This window comes from Canis lupus, chromosome 16 (genome assembly GCF_048164855.1).
Source record: "Canis lupus baileyi chromosome 16, mCanLup2.hap1, whole genome shotgun sequence".
Classification (NCBI taxonomy): Eukaryota; Metazoa; Chordata; class Mammalia; order Carnivora; family Canidae; genus Canis; species Canis lupus.
Genome location: NC_132853.1, coordinates 43,362,958 through 43,377,339, shown reverse-complemented (window position 1 = coordinate 43,377,339; position 14,382 = coordinate 43,362,958). Strand labels below are relative to the sequence as shown.

General features: G+C 53.2%; 1 protein-coding gene across 5 annotated transcripts in view; it reads right to left on the bottom strand.

Moving 5' to 3' along the window:
* The window catches only part of LOC140606895 (rho GTPase-activating protein 27-like), a 29,897-nt gene that overhangs the window by 12,155 nt on the left and 3,360 nt on the right, over positions 1 to 14,382 (bottom strand). The window lies entirely within an intron of this gene.

Below are 14,382 nucleotides of genomic sequence, written 5' to 3'. Positions count from 1 at the left end.
TTTCAGGCTCTGACCCCACCTTCCACCGGGATCCCAGACCCATTGTCTCCTGCTCTTCCATTCCAGTAACCCTCCTGTCCCCAGCCCTGGTCTTACTTCCTCCCCTGCCCATGCCCCCCCAGACCACTCCTTCCCTGCACCCACTGTGGGCCCAGGACAGGGACACCCAAGGAGAGCCAGGCGTGGTGTAGATTTGGAGTGTGGGCCCTTTGGGCAGACCGCATCCAGAACAAGCCAGGGATTCATGCCCTACTCTGCCCTCCAAGCTCCTGTATTGCTCCCCTCCCATCCCAGGTGGGACTCAGAAGCCTGGAACACTGAGGGCAGAGAGGCCTGGGGTCCTCCCACTTGTCACACACATGACAAATCCCACTGCCCCCGCCCTGGGGGACATGGGCCACACGCAAAATAGGTCACCAGGAGAGATGGAGCCAGGCCCAGAAGATGGGAAAGGCCGGAAACTCTGAGCTGGCAGCAGGCAGGAGCTGGGGAAGGAGAGAGAGGACATGGGTGTGGGGACCTGAGCCCTCAGCACTGCCCCGCTGGAGAACTAGGGAGCAGGGTCTTCCTGTGGCAGGAACCAAGAGTGACAGTACAGGAGACTGGGACCACCGAAAAGGCAGCCCACGTGCTGTTCCTCCTCTGTAAGAAGCTGGGCCCCCCAGGCCTGGGGTCTTCCCAGGGGGCTCTGGCCCCCCACCACAGGGGCTGAGCCAAACCCACACAGCTCTGGCCTGCTCTTCTTGGTCAAGGAGCTTGGTTCCTCAGGCTTCCAGTCTAGGCTTCCCCTCAGCAAGAGGAGGTGTGACCACAGCAGCTCCCCAGTGGTGTCCTCCTCCCTCAACCGCATCTTCACGCCTGGCCTGGCCCTCTAGAGGCACACGGTGGAGGAGGGGACAGAACAAGCCGGCTGCTCTGTCCTCACCCCTTCTCCCCAAAACCCTCACAGGAGGCTTGTGGTAACCAGAAAAATCCTATCAGCTCTCTGAAGCCAGAGGCAAAAGAAATGCCTGCAAACCAGTGACTGGAGCCCAGAGACTGGCTCAGGGGGGCTGCCGCGGGGTCGGGACCTCCTTTGCTGACTTCAGTGCCTCCAGAGCTGAGCGGAGGGAGAGTGGAGGATGGGTTGTGATCTTTGCCTCAGGGAGCCTTGCAGGGTGCCCAGAGCTGGCGTCCTTCCCTTCCCTGAGCACGCCATCTCCAGGACGGAGTCCGGGCCTCACTGTACCCACCCCCAGCCCTGAGCCACAAGTCCACTGATGTGCAGTGGGGGAACTGGGGGTCCCCTCAGAACGGAGGGAACCACGCCTGGAGCTGTCCCCAGAGTCTGGTGTAACAGGTTTGGGCCGGGGCTCAGACCCCTCGTTTTGTACTAAAGCCCAGGTGAGGCTCAGTGTAACCTTACTGCTCGGCCTGTAGCCTGCGAAGACGAACACAGTAGCCCGAGGTCAGGTTCCTCTGTGGGGCTTAGAGCAGAGGCATCATCATTTGATTAAAGGGGGGCGGGGAGAATGACGCAGGATTCAGAGAAATGGCTTCTTGTGTCGCTGGTGCCCTAGCTTCTCCCCGGGCAGCCCCTTGAATCTCTGCGCCTCTGTTTCTTTATCCATAGAATGGTGCTGTCATGCTCTCCCCGCTCCCAGGGCTGGCTTCTGTGGAGGCGTCAAGCCGCCCCCGGGATCCTACACCCTACACTCTACACTCAGGGACGTGGGAAAGAAAGCGGGGTGACACTTCCGTTTTTTTGGTTCTGGGTTTCGATTGAGTGCCCTCGGCTCTGGACTCTGCCCTCAGCCTCTTGGTGACCTCATGGGACTGTGTGCTCGGCCTGCTCCTCAGGGTAGGTGGGGTGGGGGGTGGAGCCCCTTTGCCACTCACATGCTCTGTGCTCTGGATAAGGCTGGCTGACGCCCAGGAGGAATCAGAAACCGTCTGTCAAGGAAACTGCTGGCTGGCAAAGGCTGTCATCGTGAGCCAACCGAGGGAGAGAGATGTGACAGGGGCCTGTCCCTCCAAATGTGTCTGCACCTGTACCCACCGCACCTCCTCACTTCCCCACTGGAGGGACCAGGTTCCCCCGTCCAAGAGGGCCTCCCGAATATGGGCCCCTGAGGATCCCACTGCCTCTTGCTCAGAAGCTGCCTCTCCACAAACCTCTCACTAACCCTCCCACTTGATGGCTGCAGGCCCTTTGGCGTGGCAACAAATTCCAGGTCTCTCCATCTTAAAAAGAAAATGTGTGCTCCTGGACCCAGCTCATCCTGCCTCCTTTCCGGAGCCCACGTGTTGAAGGTGTGTGTATGTGTCTGCCGTCCTGCTTCTGACGTCCAGCCCACTGCCCGGGGGTCCTACAACTCCTTTGATGACAGCAGTGGTCCTTGGAGGGTCTGACTCTCCTCAGGACTTAGTCCTTACAGGCCTCTCCCTCCTCACCCTCTGGTGCCTCCTGGGCTGTGAGCCATGCTCCTCTTCCTCCACTTAACTCCTTGATACTGGGTCTCCCATTTGCTTCTCACTCTCCTGTCCCGGGGAAGCCCAGCCGGATCTGTTAGCTTAACTACCTGCAAGACCATCTCCAGGAGCAAAAACCTGAGTGGAGTCCTGGGGGTCCTTGGTACACCCTACAAGCTGCATATCCCAGAAACCAAGTTCACCTTCCTCCCCTCCTCCTTCCCATCTTGGCATCATCTTGTTTTTGTTTTTTTCTTTTTTTTTTTTTAAGATTTTATTTATTCACGAGAGACAGAGAGAGAGGCAGAGACACAGACAGAGGGAGAAGCAGGCTCCCTGCAGGGAGCCCAATGTGGGACTTGATCCCAGGACCCTGGGATCATGACCCAAGCAAAAGACAGCCGCTCAACCACTGAACCATCCAGGTGCCCCATCTCGGTTGTTCAAGCAGAGACCTAGAGTCCCCGAGGCTGGGGACCAGCCTAAGCCTTTCGGACCTATCAGTCCCCAGGTAACACAGGGGCTAGGGGAACATGGCAACCCCACCACAAGGAAGCAGAAATTCAAATCTAGAATAGATGTCCTATGGGGCTACCACTCTGGTCCCTGTCCAGGCAGGAGAAGAGGGAGGCAACCAGCAAGAGAGATTTAAGAGACAAATAAGATGCATGATCCTTGAGCTGATTCTGGTTCAAACAAAGTGACTATGAGAGATTTGTTTTAGGACAATGAGGGACATTTGACTATGGCCTGGATCTTAGCTGATATGAAGGAACTAATATTAATTTTGTTAGATATAATAATGGGTATAGTATTGAGGTTATGGAAAAAAACATTTTTAAGACATACAGGCTGGGGCACCTCAGAAGCTCAGTTGGTTAAGCGTCTGCCTTTGGCCCAGGTCATGATCCTGGAATCCCCGGGGCGCATAGGGCTCCCTGCTCAGCAGGGAGCCTACTTCTCCTTCTGTCTCTTTCCCCTTGCTCATGTTCTCTCTCTCACTCACTCAACATCTCTCAAATAAATAAATAAATAAATAAATAAATAAATAAATAAATAAATAAAATCTTGTTAAAAAAAGACATACAGGCTGAGTTTTTAAGGGATGAGATAGGATAAATTCTGGAATTTATTATTTCTCAGCAAAAAGAAAAAAGAGAGAGAACTAACTTGACAAGAATTGTTAAATCTAAGTAATAGGTATAATTATATTAATTATAATATTCTTTTCACTTCTTTGCATGTTTGAAAATCTTCATAATAGGGACACCTGGGTGGTTCAGTGGTTGAGTACCTGCCTTTGGCTAAGGTCATGATCCTGGGGTCCTGGGATCGAGTCCCGCATCAGGCTCCCTATAGGGAGCTTGCTTCTCCCTCTGCCTCTCTCTGTGTGTCTCTCATGAATAAATTATAAAATCTTTAAAAATTTTTTCATAATAAAAAGGGGAGAAAACCTCCCTTAAACTTGTTTACTCTTCTGGATTCTCAATGTTACTACTCCAAGGTGTTCACTGTTTCTTATCCAGAAAGACAGGCCCTTCCAGCTCTCCCCTACCCCTGGTAGTAATTTCTCTCCTTTATGATGCAGCTCTGGCTCTAGGAATTCTGGAAACATGGCAGCTTAAACATGTCCTGCTTCTTCTCTTCTCCTGGACGCTACCCTCAAGGAAGGGGCTGTGCCAGCTCCTGGGCAGGGCTGGCTGGCAGGAGTAGAGGGCCTGAGATAGAAGCTGGAACCCAGGAGACCCCGGGGCAGACCAGGCCACCATAGGACCCTAGGGGGAAAGCAGGGTGACCCCGAGGAGCTGACAGGGAGTCAAACAGGTGGGCTCAGCACTCTCTGCCCAACAGGCTGGGGATGCCGAGGAGGCAGCAGGCAGGGAGAATTCTTGATGGTGTCTTAGAAGAGGCTGCCCAGCCCGGCTGGCCCACTGGCAGAGACCACCATTCCTCTGCTCTAGGGCCGCGCCTAGTGGGGACACTTCAACAGCTCATCCCAGCCCCAGTGAGAAAAGACACATAAACCCCACTCCTCTGACAGGACAGTGGCTGGAGAGAGGTGGAGCAAAGAGAACAACCAAATCTACCCGGGCTGCAAGACCCTAATACAGCAGGGTCAGGACGTGCTAAAGACCAATCACCAATCCGGGTAGGAAGAGGAGTTTGTCAGTAAAAGGTGGCAGGATAGGTGGATGGCCATCCAGAAAAATAATTAAAGGTGGGTTGACATCCTACTCTGTCCACTCGGATATACCCCCAAATAGATCAAAGATTCAGACATAAAAAGCGAAACCATAAAAATACTTAAAGAGAAAAACATAAGCAAAATTGTATATTAAAAATAAAAAAGGCAGAAGGACACCTGGGTGGCTCAGTGGTTGCGCATCTGCCTTTGGCTCAGGCAGTGATCCCGGGGTCCTGGGACTGAGTCCTGTATTGGGCTCTCCCTGCAGGGAGCCTGCTTCTCCCTCTGCCTGTCTTTGCCTCTCTCTGTGTGTTTCTCATGAATAAATAAATAAAATCTTCAAACCAAACCAAACCAAACAAACAAAAAAGCAGAGACTCAAACTCTAAAAGCCATACATTTGACCACGTAAGTGCATCTTAAGTCATTTGCGTGGCCAGAAAATAACATTAGCAAAGTCAGAAGAGAAACTTACATGACAACTCCTGTAAGAGATAGAGGGCTGTTTTCCTTCGTATGGCAAAACCTCCTAATAACCAATAAGTAAAAGACCAATAAGTCAATGGAAAAATGAGCACTGGCTCTGAACAGGTTAACAGAAAAAGGAAAACAAACAGTCCTTAAATCTATGAGAAGATGCTCACTCTCACTGAAAAGAGAAATGCAAATTCAAGCTATCCTAAGATCATATATTTTACTATTGGATCAGCAGGAAACGACATCTTGTTGACACCTGGTTGGCAAGGCTGTGGGGGATCAGACACTCACATCTGTGTTGGTGGGAATGTAAATTGGTATAAGCCCCCAGGAAAGGGACAGCAATTTGGCAAAATTTAACAAATATCCATCGTTTATCCTTCCACCCAGCAATCCTACTTCTGGGATTTATCCTTGATTTATCTGCACGTGGGGTGAAAGATTATCTATTACAGGATTGTGCATAATAGCAAGAGATGGGAAACGATTCAAGGGCCCATCACCAGCGGACCGGTTGAAGAATTTCTGATACATCCGTACAGTGAAAACCATGTAGCTCTAAGGAAGGAGACTGATACTCTCTCTGCACAGACTCCAAGATATATTGTTAAATCAAAAAGGCAAAGAAGAAGCAAGATGCGGTGTTGTGTGTACTGCATGTTACCTTTACGGAAGAGAGACAGAAAAGCAAGTAATCAAATGTGTTTTCATACAGGTTTGTGTTTGCATAAAGAAACTCTGGCAGAATCGAGAAAGAATTAATGAAAGTGGTGACTTATGAGTTGATGGAGAGAACAGGGCACAGAAGCAGGTGTGTGTGTGGGGATTTTTACTATATACTTTTTAATATTGCTTTTATTTTTATTTTATGTTTTAAAGATTTCAGGGCAGCCCGGGTGGCTCAGCAATTTAGCGCCGCCTTCAGCCCAGGGTGTGATCCTGGAGACCCAAGATCGAGTCCCACTTCGAGCTCCCTGCATGGAGTCTGCTTCTCCCTCTGCCTGTGTCTCTGCCTCTCTTTCTGTGTGTCTCTCATGAATACATAAATAAAATCTTAAAAAAAGATGTCATTTATGTATTCATGAGAGACACACACAGAGAGGAAGAGACACAGGCAGAGGGAGAAGCAGGCTTCCTTCGAGGAGCCTGATGTGAGACTGTATCCCAGGATCCCAGGATCACTACCTGAGCCAAAGGCAGGCGCTCAACCACTGAGCCACCCAGGCACCCTATTGCTTTGATTTTTAAAAACCGTGAAAGTACATTATCTAATTTAAAAAAAAATCTTGCTATTAGCAAGATAGAAGGGCTGGAAAACACAGTGACTACTGGAACAACAACAAAAGGGAAATCTTCAGGAGATTCAAGTAAGACACTAAAGAAAAAAAAAAAAAGACTACTACTTTAGAATTTAAAATATATCATGTACTACTCATTGAAGGTGAGGACAGTCCCTTTCCAGACTCAAATTTGTGGCCTGGAAGAGAAAGCAGGAGAAATATCTCAGAACTGATGTACGCAGAGGCAAGACATAGAGGGGGCAAAGCTACAAAGCTGGAGACGCCAGTCAAGAGAGCTAACGTGCAAATGAAAGTAAAAGGCAAAGACCCCAATACTCATGCAACAAAGAGATTTCTCTAAGCTGAAAAAAGACACACGGCTATCCGGAGACTGACGGGGTTTTATGAGTTCCAGGAGGAGGAGTGTTGAGAAAAAGCATCCCTCCCTTCTGCACATCCTAGAGGGGATGTTTGATCAGGAGCCGCAGGGAAAAGCAGAAGCCACGAATGAAATGCAAGGGGTAGCAGGACAGCAGAGGAACAGGACAATCAGGAGCAACCTGATAGAAGGGGGAAAAGGAAACCCGTTAAAGATTCTGAAAAGAGTGCATTATCCCAACAAAAAGACAGTCAGTTTGGGTTTCCAAATTCAGTGGTAGGAGATATATATATGAAATAGACGTAAAAACATGATAATGTTGAATATAGAAGGATACTGAGAGATACCAGCAAGTGCAAAAAATAAAACCCAATAAAATAGAAAGAGTGGCCCTGCTTGTAACAGCAAGATGGTGATTCAGGTTGAAACCACCCACCGGGTAAAGAGGGACACCAGGGGATGATACAAAGGCACACTCTGTGATGCCAGGACAGTCAAAATCTGTGTGCACTGCCAACAAACTTGTAGTTAAATATAAAAAGCAAAACCTGAGATGCCTGGGTGGCTCAGTGGTTGAGCATCTGCCTTGGCTCAGGGTGTGATCCCGTGACGTGATCCCGGGGTCCTGGGATTGAGGGATTGAGTCCTCCCCGCAGGGAGCCTGCTTCTCCCTCTGCCTGTGTCTCTGCCTCTCTCTGAGTCTCTCATGAACAAAAAATAAAACCTTAAAAAAAAAAAAAGCAAAACCTGCTAAAAGTACAAGATCTTTACAAAGAAAATCTGAGCGAGAGATGTAATAAACCTCTATTGGAACTGGAGTAAAAGACAAAAACAAAAGGAAGTCTACAAAGGAAACACAGGTTTCAATAACGTAATCGATCAGCTTGGCTTGATATATACCAGACCTTATGTCCCTTAGATGGAAAATATACGATTTTTCCACTATGAAAAACTTAGAAAAACCATTTATTTTTTCGGTCACGAAGGAATCCATAGAGAAATTTAAAAATGGAGATTTTGCAAATCTAGGAAAAATGAATACTTTCCTAGGAAAAAGGCAAAATGGCCAAAGTGAACAAGAAGGAGTGGAAAACGTGAAAAGACCAAACTACCGTTGATGAGAAAAAAAGTCTGCCCCTAACAAAGCACCAGGTAGGTCCAGAGGGTTTCAGGGAGGAGGCTGAATGGTAGGAACCTCTCGGATTCAGCCGCTGTCCCCCTTCCTTGGCCAGGAGGCAATCCTAAGTTTCTCTCTAGCGACTGGCGGGATTCTGGGGACTCCGGGGACAGCTCCTCCAGCGCACTCCCACGGCATCCTGCAGGCACCCCTGCCACACCAGATCCTACCTGTGGGTCTGCTAGCCCATCTCTCTTCTGGGACAGAAAACTACCTGATGGCAGGGACCATGCCTTGTTTCTCAGTGGCACCTGCCATGTACTGAATCCATGACACAGTAGGTGAAAAATCGCAGTGCCATTGTCAGTGTACCGGGATGCCCCGGGGTCTGTAAAAACTCTCCCACACAGAGTAAAGCAGAATGGATGAAAAGAAGCCAAAATGCTAATAGTCATTATTATTTTAAAAAAGATTTTATTTATTTATTCATGATAGACCAAGAGAGAGAGAGAGAGAGAGAGAGAGAGAGGCAGAGACACAGGCAGAGGGAGAAGCAGGCTCCATGCAGGGAGCCTGACCTGGGACTTGATCCCAGGACTCCAGGATCACGCCCTAGGCGGAAGGCAGGCGCTAAAGCGCTGAGCCACCCAGGGATTCCCTCTAATAGTCATTAGAGTGAGATTGCCCATATTCGCCAAATATTTGCAATGGCGTTAAGCTATTTAAAAAAAAAAAAGATTTTATTTATTTATTTGAGACAGAGAGATAGAGCACGAGTGGGGATAGGGGCAGAGGTAGAGTTCTCTATGCGGGGCTTGATCCCAGGACACTAGGATCCTGATCTGAGCCAAAGGCAGATGCTTAACCTAGGGAGCCTCCCCAGAGCCCCTCCTTAAGCTATTTTTATGGGGGGGGGGGATAGTAATTTACAAGTTGAGAAGATTCCAGGAGCACTCCAGTTGCGTGCAGCAGAGGCAGGAAGGCCCCCCTCTGGCACCTTTCTTGGTTCCTCTGGCTTCCTCTCCTAGGCCAAGTTGGCTCAGCCCCCAGGACAGACATGGAAGCCCTGAGAGGGCCCCCTGCCCTGCTCACCCAATGCCTCACGGTGGACCTCCACTCGGAGGACCCATAGGAGCCCAGAGCCTGGGCTAGGCAGAAGGGTCCTGCAGGCTCTGCTGTGCCTAAGCAGCTGCTCTGGAAGTCCCCTCAACACCACAATCCTTCCTCAATTTGGCAAGAGAGCCTCCTGCACTTGAGCAAGGACCCCTATGTCCCTCAGACCCAGTCCCTGGCAGCACCATTTCCCTCAACGCCAATCAACCTCAACTGTCCCCTGACCTTCTAGTCTGGAACCCTGACCATGTTTGCATCAGCTGGGCCTGGCCCTCCCCACTACTGGACACAGACAGCTCCAGGAAAGGCAGAGACAACAGATTGAGTGAGAAGCCGGCCCCTGGCGCTCAGGAAGGAAGTGGGGAGGCAGGTGGACCCGTCTCAGGGGGGCTGGGGACTGAGAGGTGAATCATAAGGCTCAGGTTCAGGGGAGATCACCCAGGGGACTCCACAGAGCCATGGGGGCTGCCAGGGGCCTGGGAGGTTGCTCCTTTCTGCCCTGGGAGCTGTGGGTGGGGAGGACAACTGGTGGCCAGGAATGTGGGCTGGGTTGGGAGGGGGCTACCCAAGAAGCTGCTCTTTCATGGGTCAGGCCTTAGGCTGGGCAGTGGGGCTCTAGGGTCAGCCTGGGGCTGCAGGTGAGTCATGGGGAGGGAAAGGTCAAGCCAGGTGTGAAGAAACCAGCCGGGCCAGCCCAGGGCTGCTGTTCTCCAAGGGTGGGTGGGGGGGAGGTAAGACAGTTGCTGGGAGGAGGGCATACAGACAAGGGCGCTCACTGCCCCCCCTCCTTGGCCTCAGCTCCCCTGCTCCTCCTAGAGGGCCCCCTGGCTGGTCCCAAAGGGGGATCCAGGTGGAGGGATCCCTAAGGCCAGTTCCTTTGCCTTAATCACCGCTGCCTGGGGCGGCTCTTGGAGTCTGTCCCAAGGGGTGGGTGCCAGGCCTGGGATCCAGAGAGGAGGGTGAGGTGCCTGCCCGCCAGGCACCTGGCAGGGGAGTTTCAGCATGAGTGCAGGAAAAGACCAGGTGGAGGTCAGGGAAGGAGGAGAGAGGGTGGGAGAGCTGCCAGGGCACGACCCCGCCTTCCCCGGGCCCCATTGGGAGTTGAGGGGTCACTCACAGTTCTCAGCACAGGACAGGGAACCAGGGCCCCGAAGGCTCCTTCTAGTCCGGCTGCCTACTCAGGTGAGTAGGGCTGGGCTGGCTGCATAGGAAGCTGCCGAGGCCTCTGGCTGCACCTCTTTCCTCCCTGTGGCCAATGTCTGGGCAGCAGGGGCGGGCTCCCGTCCAGAGGGCCGGCCTGGGCCTTTCCACCTCAGAGGCCCTGGGGTGGGGATGGTGACCACACCCTGAGATCCCCAAGTCAGCAGGTCCCCCTCCCCCACTCCACCGCAACCACGGGGGAGGAGTCTCAGAGGCCCCTCCTCCTCCCTTAGAGGGGGTGGGGGCAGAGTGCTCCAGAAGGTGTGCCTCTGCCCTCTCCTGGGACAGCTTCTCCCACTGCGCCCTGGGTAGCTGGGTGCTGGCTGGTGGACGAGGGCTGGGAATTCCTGCCTCCTTCCCTGTGGCCGGTGCCCACCGCTGGGGACACGCAGGGTGCTTGGAAAGTGAATACTTGTTTGCCTTCCGATTGTCCTGTCCCTGCTGAGGGGAACAGGCTGGCCAAGGCTGTGGCCACCCAGCTGAGACTGCCTTCCGAGCTGCTGCGGGGATGAACCTTTGAGTGAAAGCCCATGGGACCACGAGCCCCTTTGGGACAGGATCGTGTCAGGTGTAACATGCTTTGCGTCCCCAGGGTCCAGCACTTTGACCAGCACACAGCAGGTGCTCATTACATGTCAGTTGAGTGGAAGGTGAATGACGAGGCTATAAAATGCCACACAGTGCAGAGGCTTCTCTCCTCTGGGGTGGGTCCCTGCCTCTGCTGATTCCTCCCCCCGTGCCACCCTCTCCCCTTGTCCACTGGTCGACTATCCCCAATGACCCAACCCTGATCCTATGTCACCTCCACCCTCAGATCATTGCCCCTCGCCTCAGAGGAAATGGGTCCCTCCCTCTCTGCCCGGGGCACCCCACCCCCACCCTGTTGGCCTCTCTCCCTGCGTCCCGTCGTCTCCCCAACCACCTCTTCACCATCCTCAGCCTCCCACTCTTCTGGCTCCTGACCGTTCGCTTAGATTTGGGGAGCCTCCCCCCTTGACCTCCACCTGCCTCTGGCCACAAAGCATCTCTCCCTTCCCTGCCAAGCTCCTGAGTTGTCTACGCTCAGCCGGTGTCCTTACCTCATCCCTCTGGCCCCTGCCTTGAGCCCTCAGTAACCCCTTGACCAGCTCCTGATGAGGTGGCTGCTGACCTCGCAGTCACCGTTTCTGATACATGTTTAATGGCCTTTATCTCACTTCTCCTTTCTTCTGGACGTTTCTCGGTGTCTGGACAGGCACTCTCCTGTTCTTCCTCCTTGTTGCCTATTCCTTCCTCTGGGGCTTCTCTTCCCTCCCTTTGTCTGTTACCCGAATGTGGTGGGGCCTGACTGTCTCAGGTGTTCCCGGCCCCACGTCCACGCACTCTGCCCGCCCCCGGTCCACATGCTGCAGGCCACACGCTGCAGGCCTTCTGCTGGGCAGCAGGCCCCCTCTCCAGCTGCTGTCTGGACCTGGCGCCACCGAATAAACAGACCACTGTCTGCGGGGTGTGCGACTGGGAGACTGCGACTCATTCCGACTTCTCTCCCACTTTCCTCAGCCCGTCGGCCACTAGATTCCAGGGAATCGACTTCCCAAATCTCCTGTCATCACTGTGTGCCTGGGAGACCATGGAGGTCTGTCCTCTGCTATTCTCAAAGTCCCAGCCACGGGGGTCTTTTCTGAACCCCCTCTCTTCTCTGCTGAGAATCTTCCAGCAGCTGCAGGATTAAGTCCACATTGCTGGTGAGAGTCCACGAGGCCCTGCCTGGCCAGGCACTGCCCATTCCCCACAAGAGCCCCAGCAGTACAGGATGGGAGTGGAGCTGCAAGGCCTCAAGGGTGCCACATCTCACACCTGCACCCATGCCTCGGCACCACGGCACGCTGGGTGTCCTTCTATCCCAGATGGCCTGTGCCACGCTGGTCTGAGGCATCTGCCCTCTTGCCAGGCTCCTGACTCAGATGGTAGCTCTCCAGGGCTGGCGCTGTGCCTCATCAGATGCTTGGCAGGCAGGTGGGAGGCCAGTTCATGCTTAGTCAAGGAGTGAATGAAGGGGAAGGGTAGGTGCTGCCTCTCCTGCCTCCTCTAAGAAGGAAACAGGGAGGCTCACCTTTCAGGAAATTCCCTTCTCTAAATTCTGCCTTCGGGTCCCCTGGGTGGCTCAGCGGTTGAGCACCTGCCTTCTGCCCAGGTCATGATCCTGGAGTTCCTGGATCCAGTCCTGCATCGGGCTCCCTGCCTGGAGCCTGCTTCTCCCTCTGCCTGGGTCTCTGCCTCTCTCTCTGTCTCTCATGAATAAATAAATAAATAAATAAATAAATAAATAAATAAATAAATAATCAATCTTAAAAAAAAAGAAGGCTGCCTTCAATAACTAAGAGCAGACTGGGGATCCTTCCCAGGAGAGAACCAACTCCCCACCCCTGGAGTTTGTAGGGGACAGGGGGTCAGGGAGACCCACACATGACACTGGAATAAAGCAGGGTCACAGGGGAAACAGGAACAGAGATACCAAGCCTCTTGTTGAGATCGCACGGGGAATTAGGGCCAGAAGGGGGAGCAGGCTGGGCGTCTCGACCAATACCCAGGTCTCTCCGCGGACGCCCGGTTCCTCCCGGCGCGAGCACCACCCCGCCATCACGTGTGTCCCCACCCCCTCACTCCCCGGTAACTGCTGCTGAAGAAGGAGAAAGAGAATATGGAAAGGCCCCGGAATGCGCCTCCGACGGCCTGCCTGGGAACGGAGGGGCGCCAGGGTAAGGAGCGCTGGCATCCAGCCATCTGCCCCGGAGAAGCTGGCCACCTGGCCCCCAGGGCCGCCGGGCGCAAGATCCCCCTGGCCCCCGCCCCCGTTCCTTCCGGGCGGAATCTGGGTCCGCGTCCTCACCCGCAGAATGCTGTTCCCCGCCATGGCCACAGGGGGGCGGGCTGCTCCTTGCAGAAATCAAAGCGAAGGCGGCGCCGAAGGGGATGCTAAATGCGACCCGGGTCTGCCTCCGTGCGGCGCCTGCTACGTGCCAAGCGCTTCCACGCCTCACCTCGTCGAAGGCTCACAACGCTAATCCTTTACACAGGAGGACACTGGGGCTGGGGCAATTAAGGGATTCCTCAGCAGCTGGCAGGTCACCCAGCAGGGTCAAATTCGAGTCTCTCTAGCTTCAAATCCTGAGCTCTTTGCACTGTAACCAGACCTGGTGGTGGGAAGACCCAGGAAGTCCCAGAGCGGGACGGTGCCTCCTTCCGCGGGGCATCCCACACTCAGTCCTGGCATGTGCCAGGCAACCACGCTGACATCAAGTACATCAAGGACAAAGAAAGAAACCAGAGACACAAGGTTGGGGGGTCATCCATTCACCCTTTCCACCCGTCTTTGGGCCAAGGGACAAACTGAGACCCTGAGAGAGGAAGTGAATCTCCCATAATTACCCAGCTGGTGGCAGATGTCAAAAAGATGTTTGTGCATCCTCCCTCCACGTCTCCACACCCCCCTTCCCCTGCCGCAAGTTCCTAAAGCTCAAGATGTCAGGGCCATGGAAAGGATTCTGGGGATGTAAGAGCGTTTTAAAACCGTGCTCTATTTTCGGTTGCCCAAATCAACACAACCGGATTCGAAACGAAACGAAAGAAAACAAAACAAACAACAACAACAACAAAAAACCCTCGCTGTAACCAGACCTCTTCCTGAAACAAAAAATTGGTGTGCGTGCGTGTGCGTGCGTGCGTGTGTGTGTTTAGAGGGGAACTGAAATGACTGAAATGTTGGAAGAAGCCAAAACGGGAAGCAGATCCCTGACTTTCACATCCATTATCTCATCTGATCCCCAAGCGTCTATGAGACAGGGGAGGCGGAGAGATCCTGCAGGCCCAGGATCCCGACGCCTCTCGGAATGGTGCCACGGCTGTCAGGCAGGTGAGGTGGCGCGCACCTGCCAGCACGGGGTGGGCGGCACACCGTACTCCAGGTCATCTGCATTTCTGCAGGAAAACGAAGTGTAATAAATAAATAAAGACCACCAACGGCTTCACCCGGGCTCAAGTCCAACTTTGCCACCAACTGAGTTACGGAAAACACTCGCGCTTCGGGGAGCTTTGGCATTTCGGAATTGCAGATGTGACTGGGAGCCTGCACCCCTCTCGTTTCGTGGTTGAGGAACGTGGGGCTCCGCGTGAGGCAGCCCGTCCAGAGCCGGCGGACGCT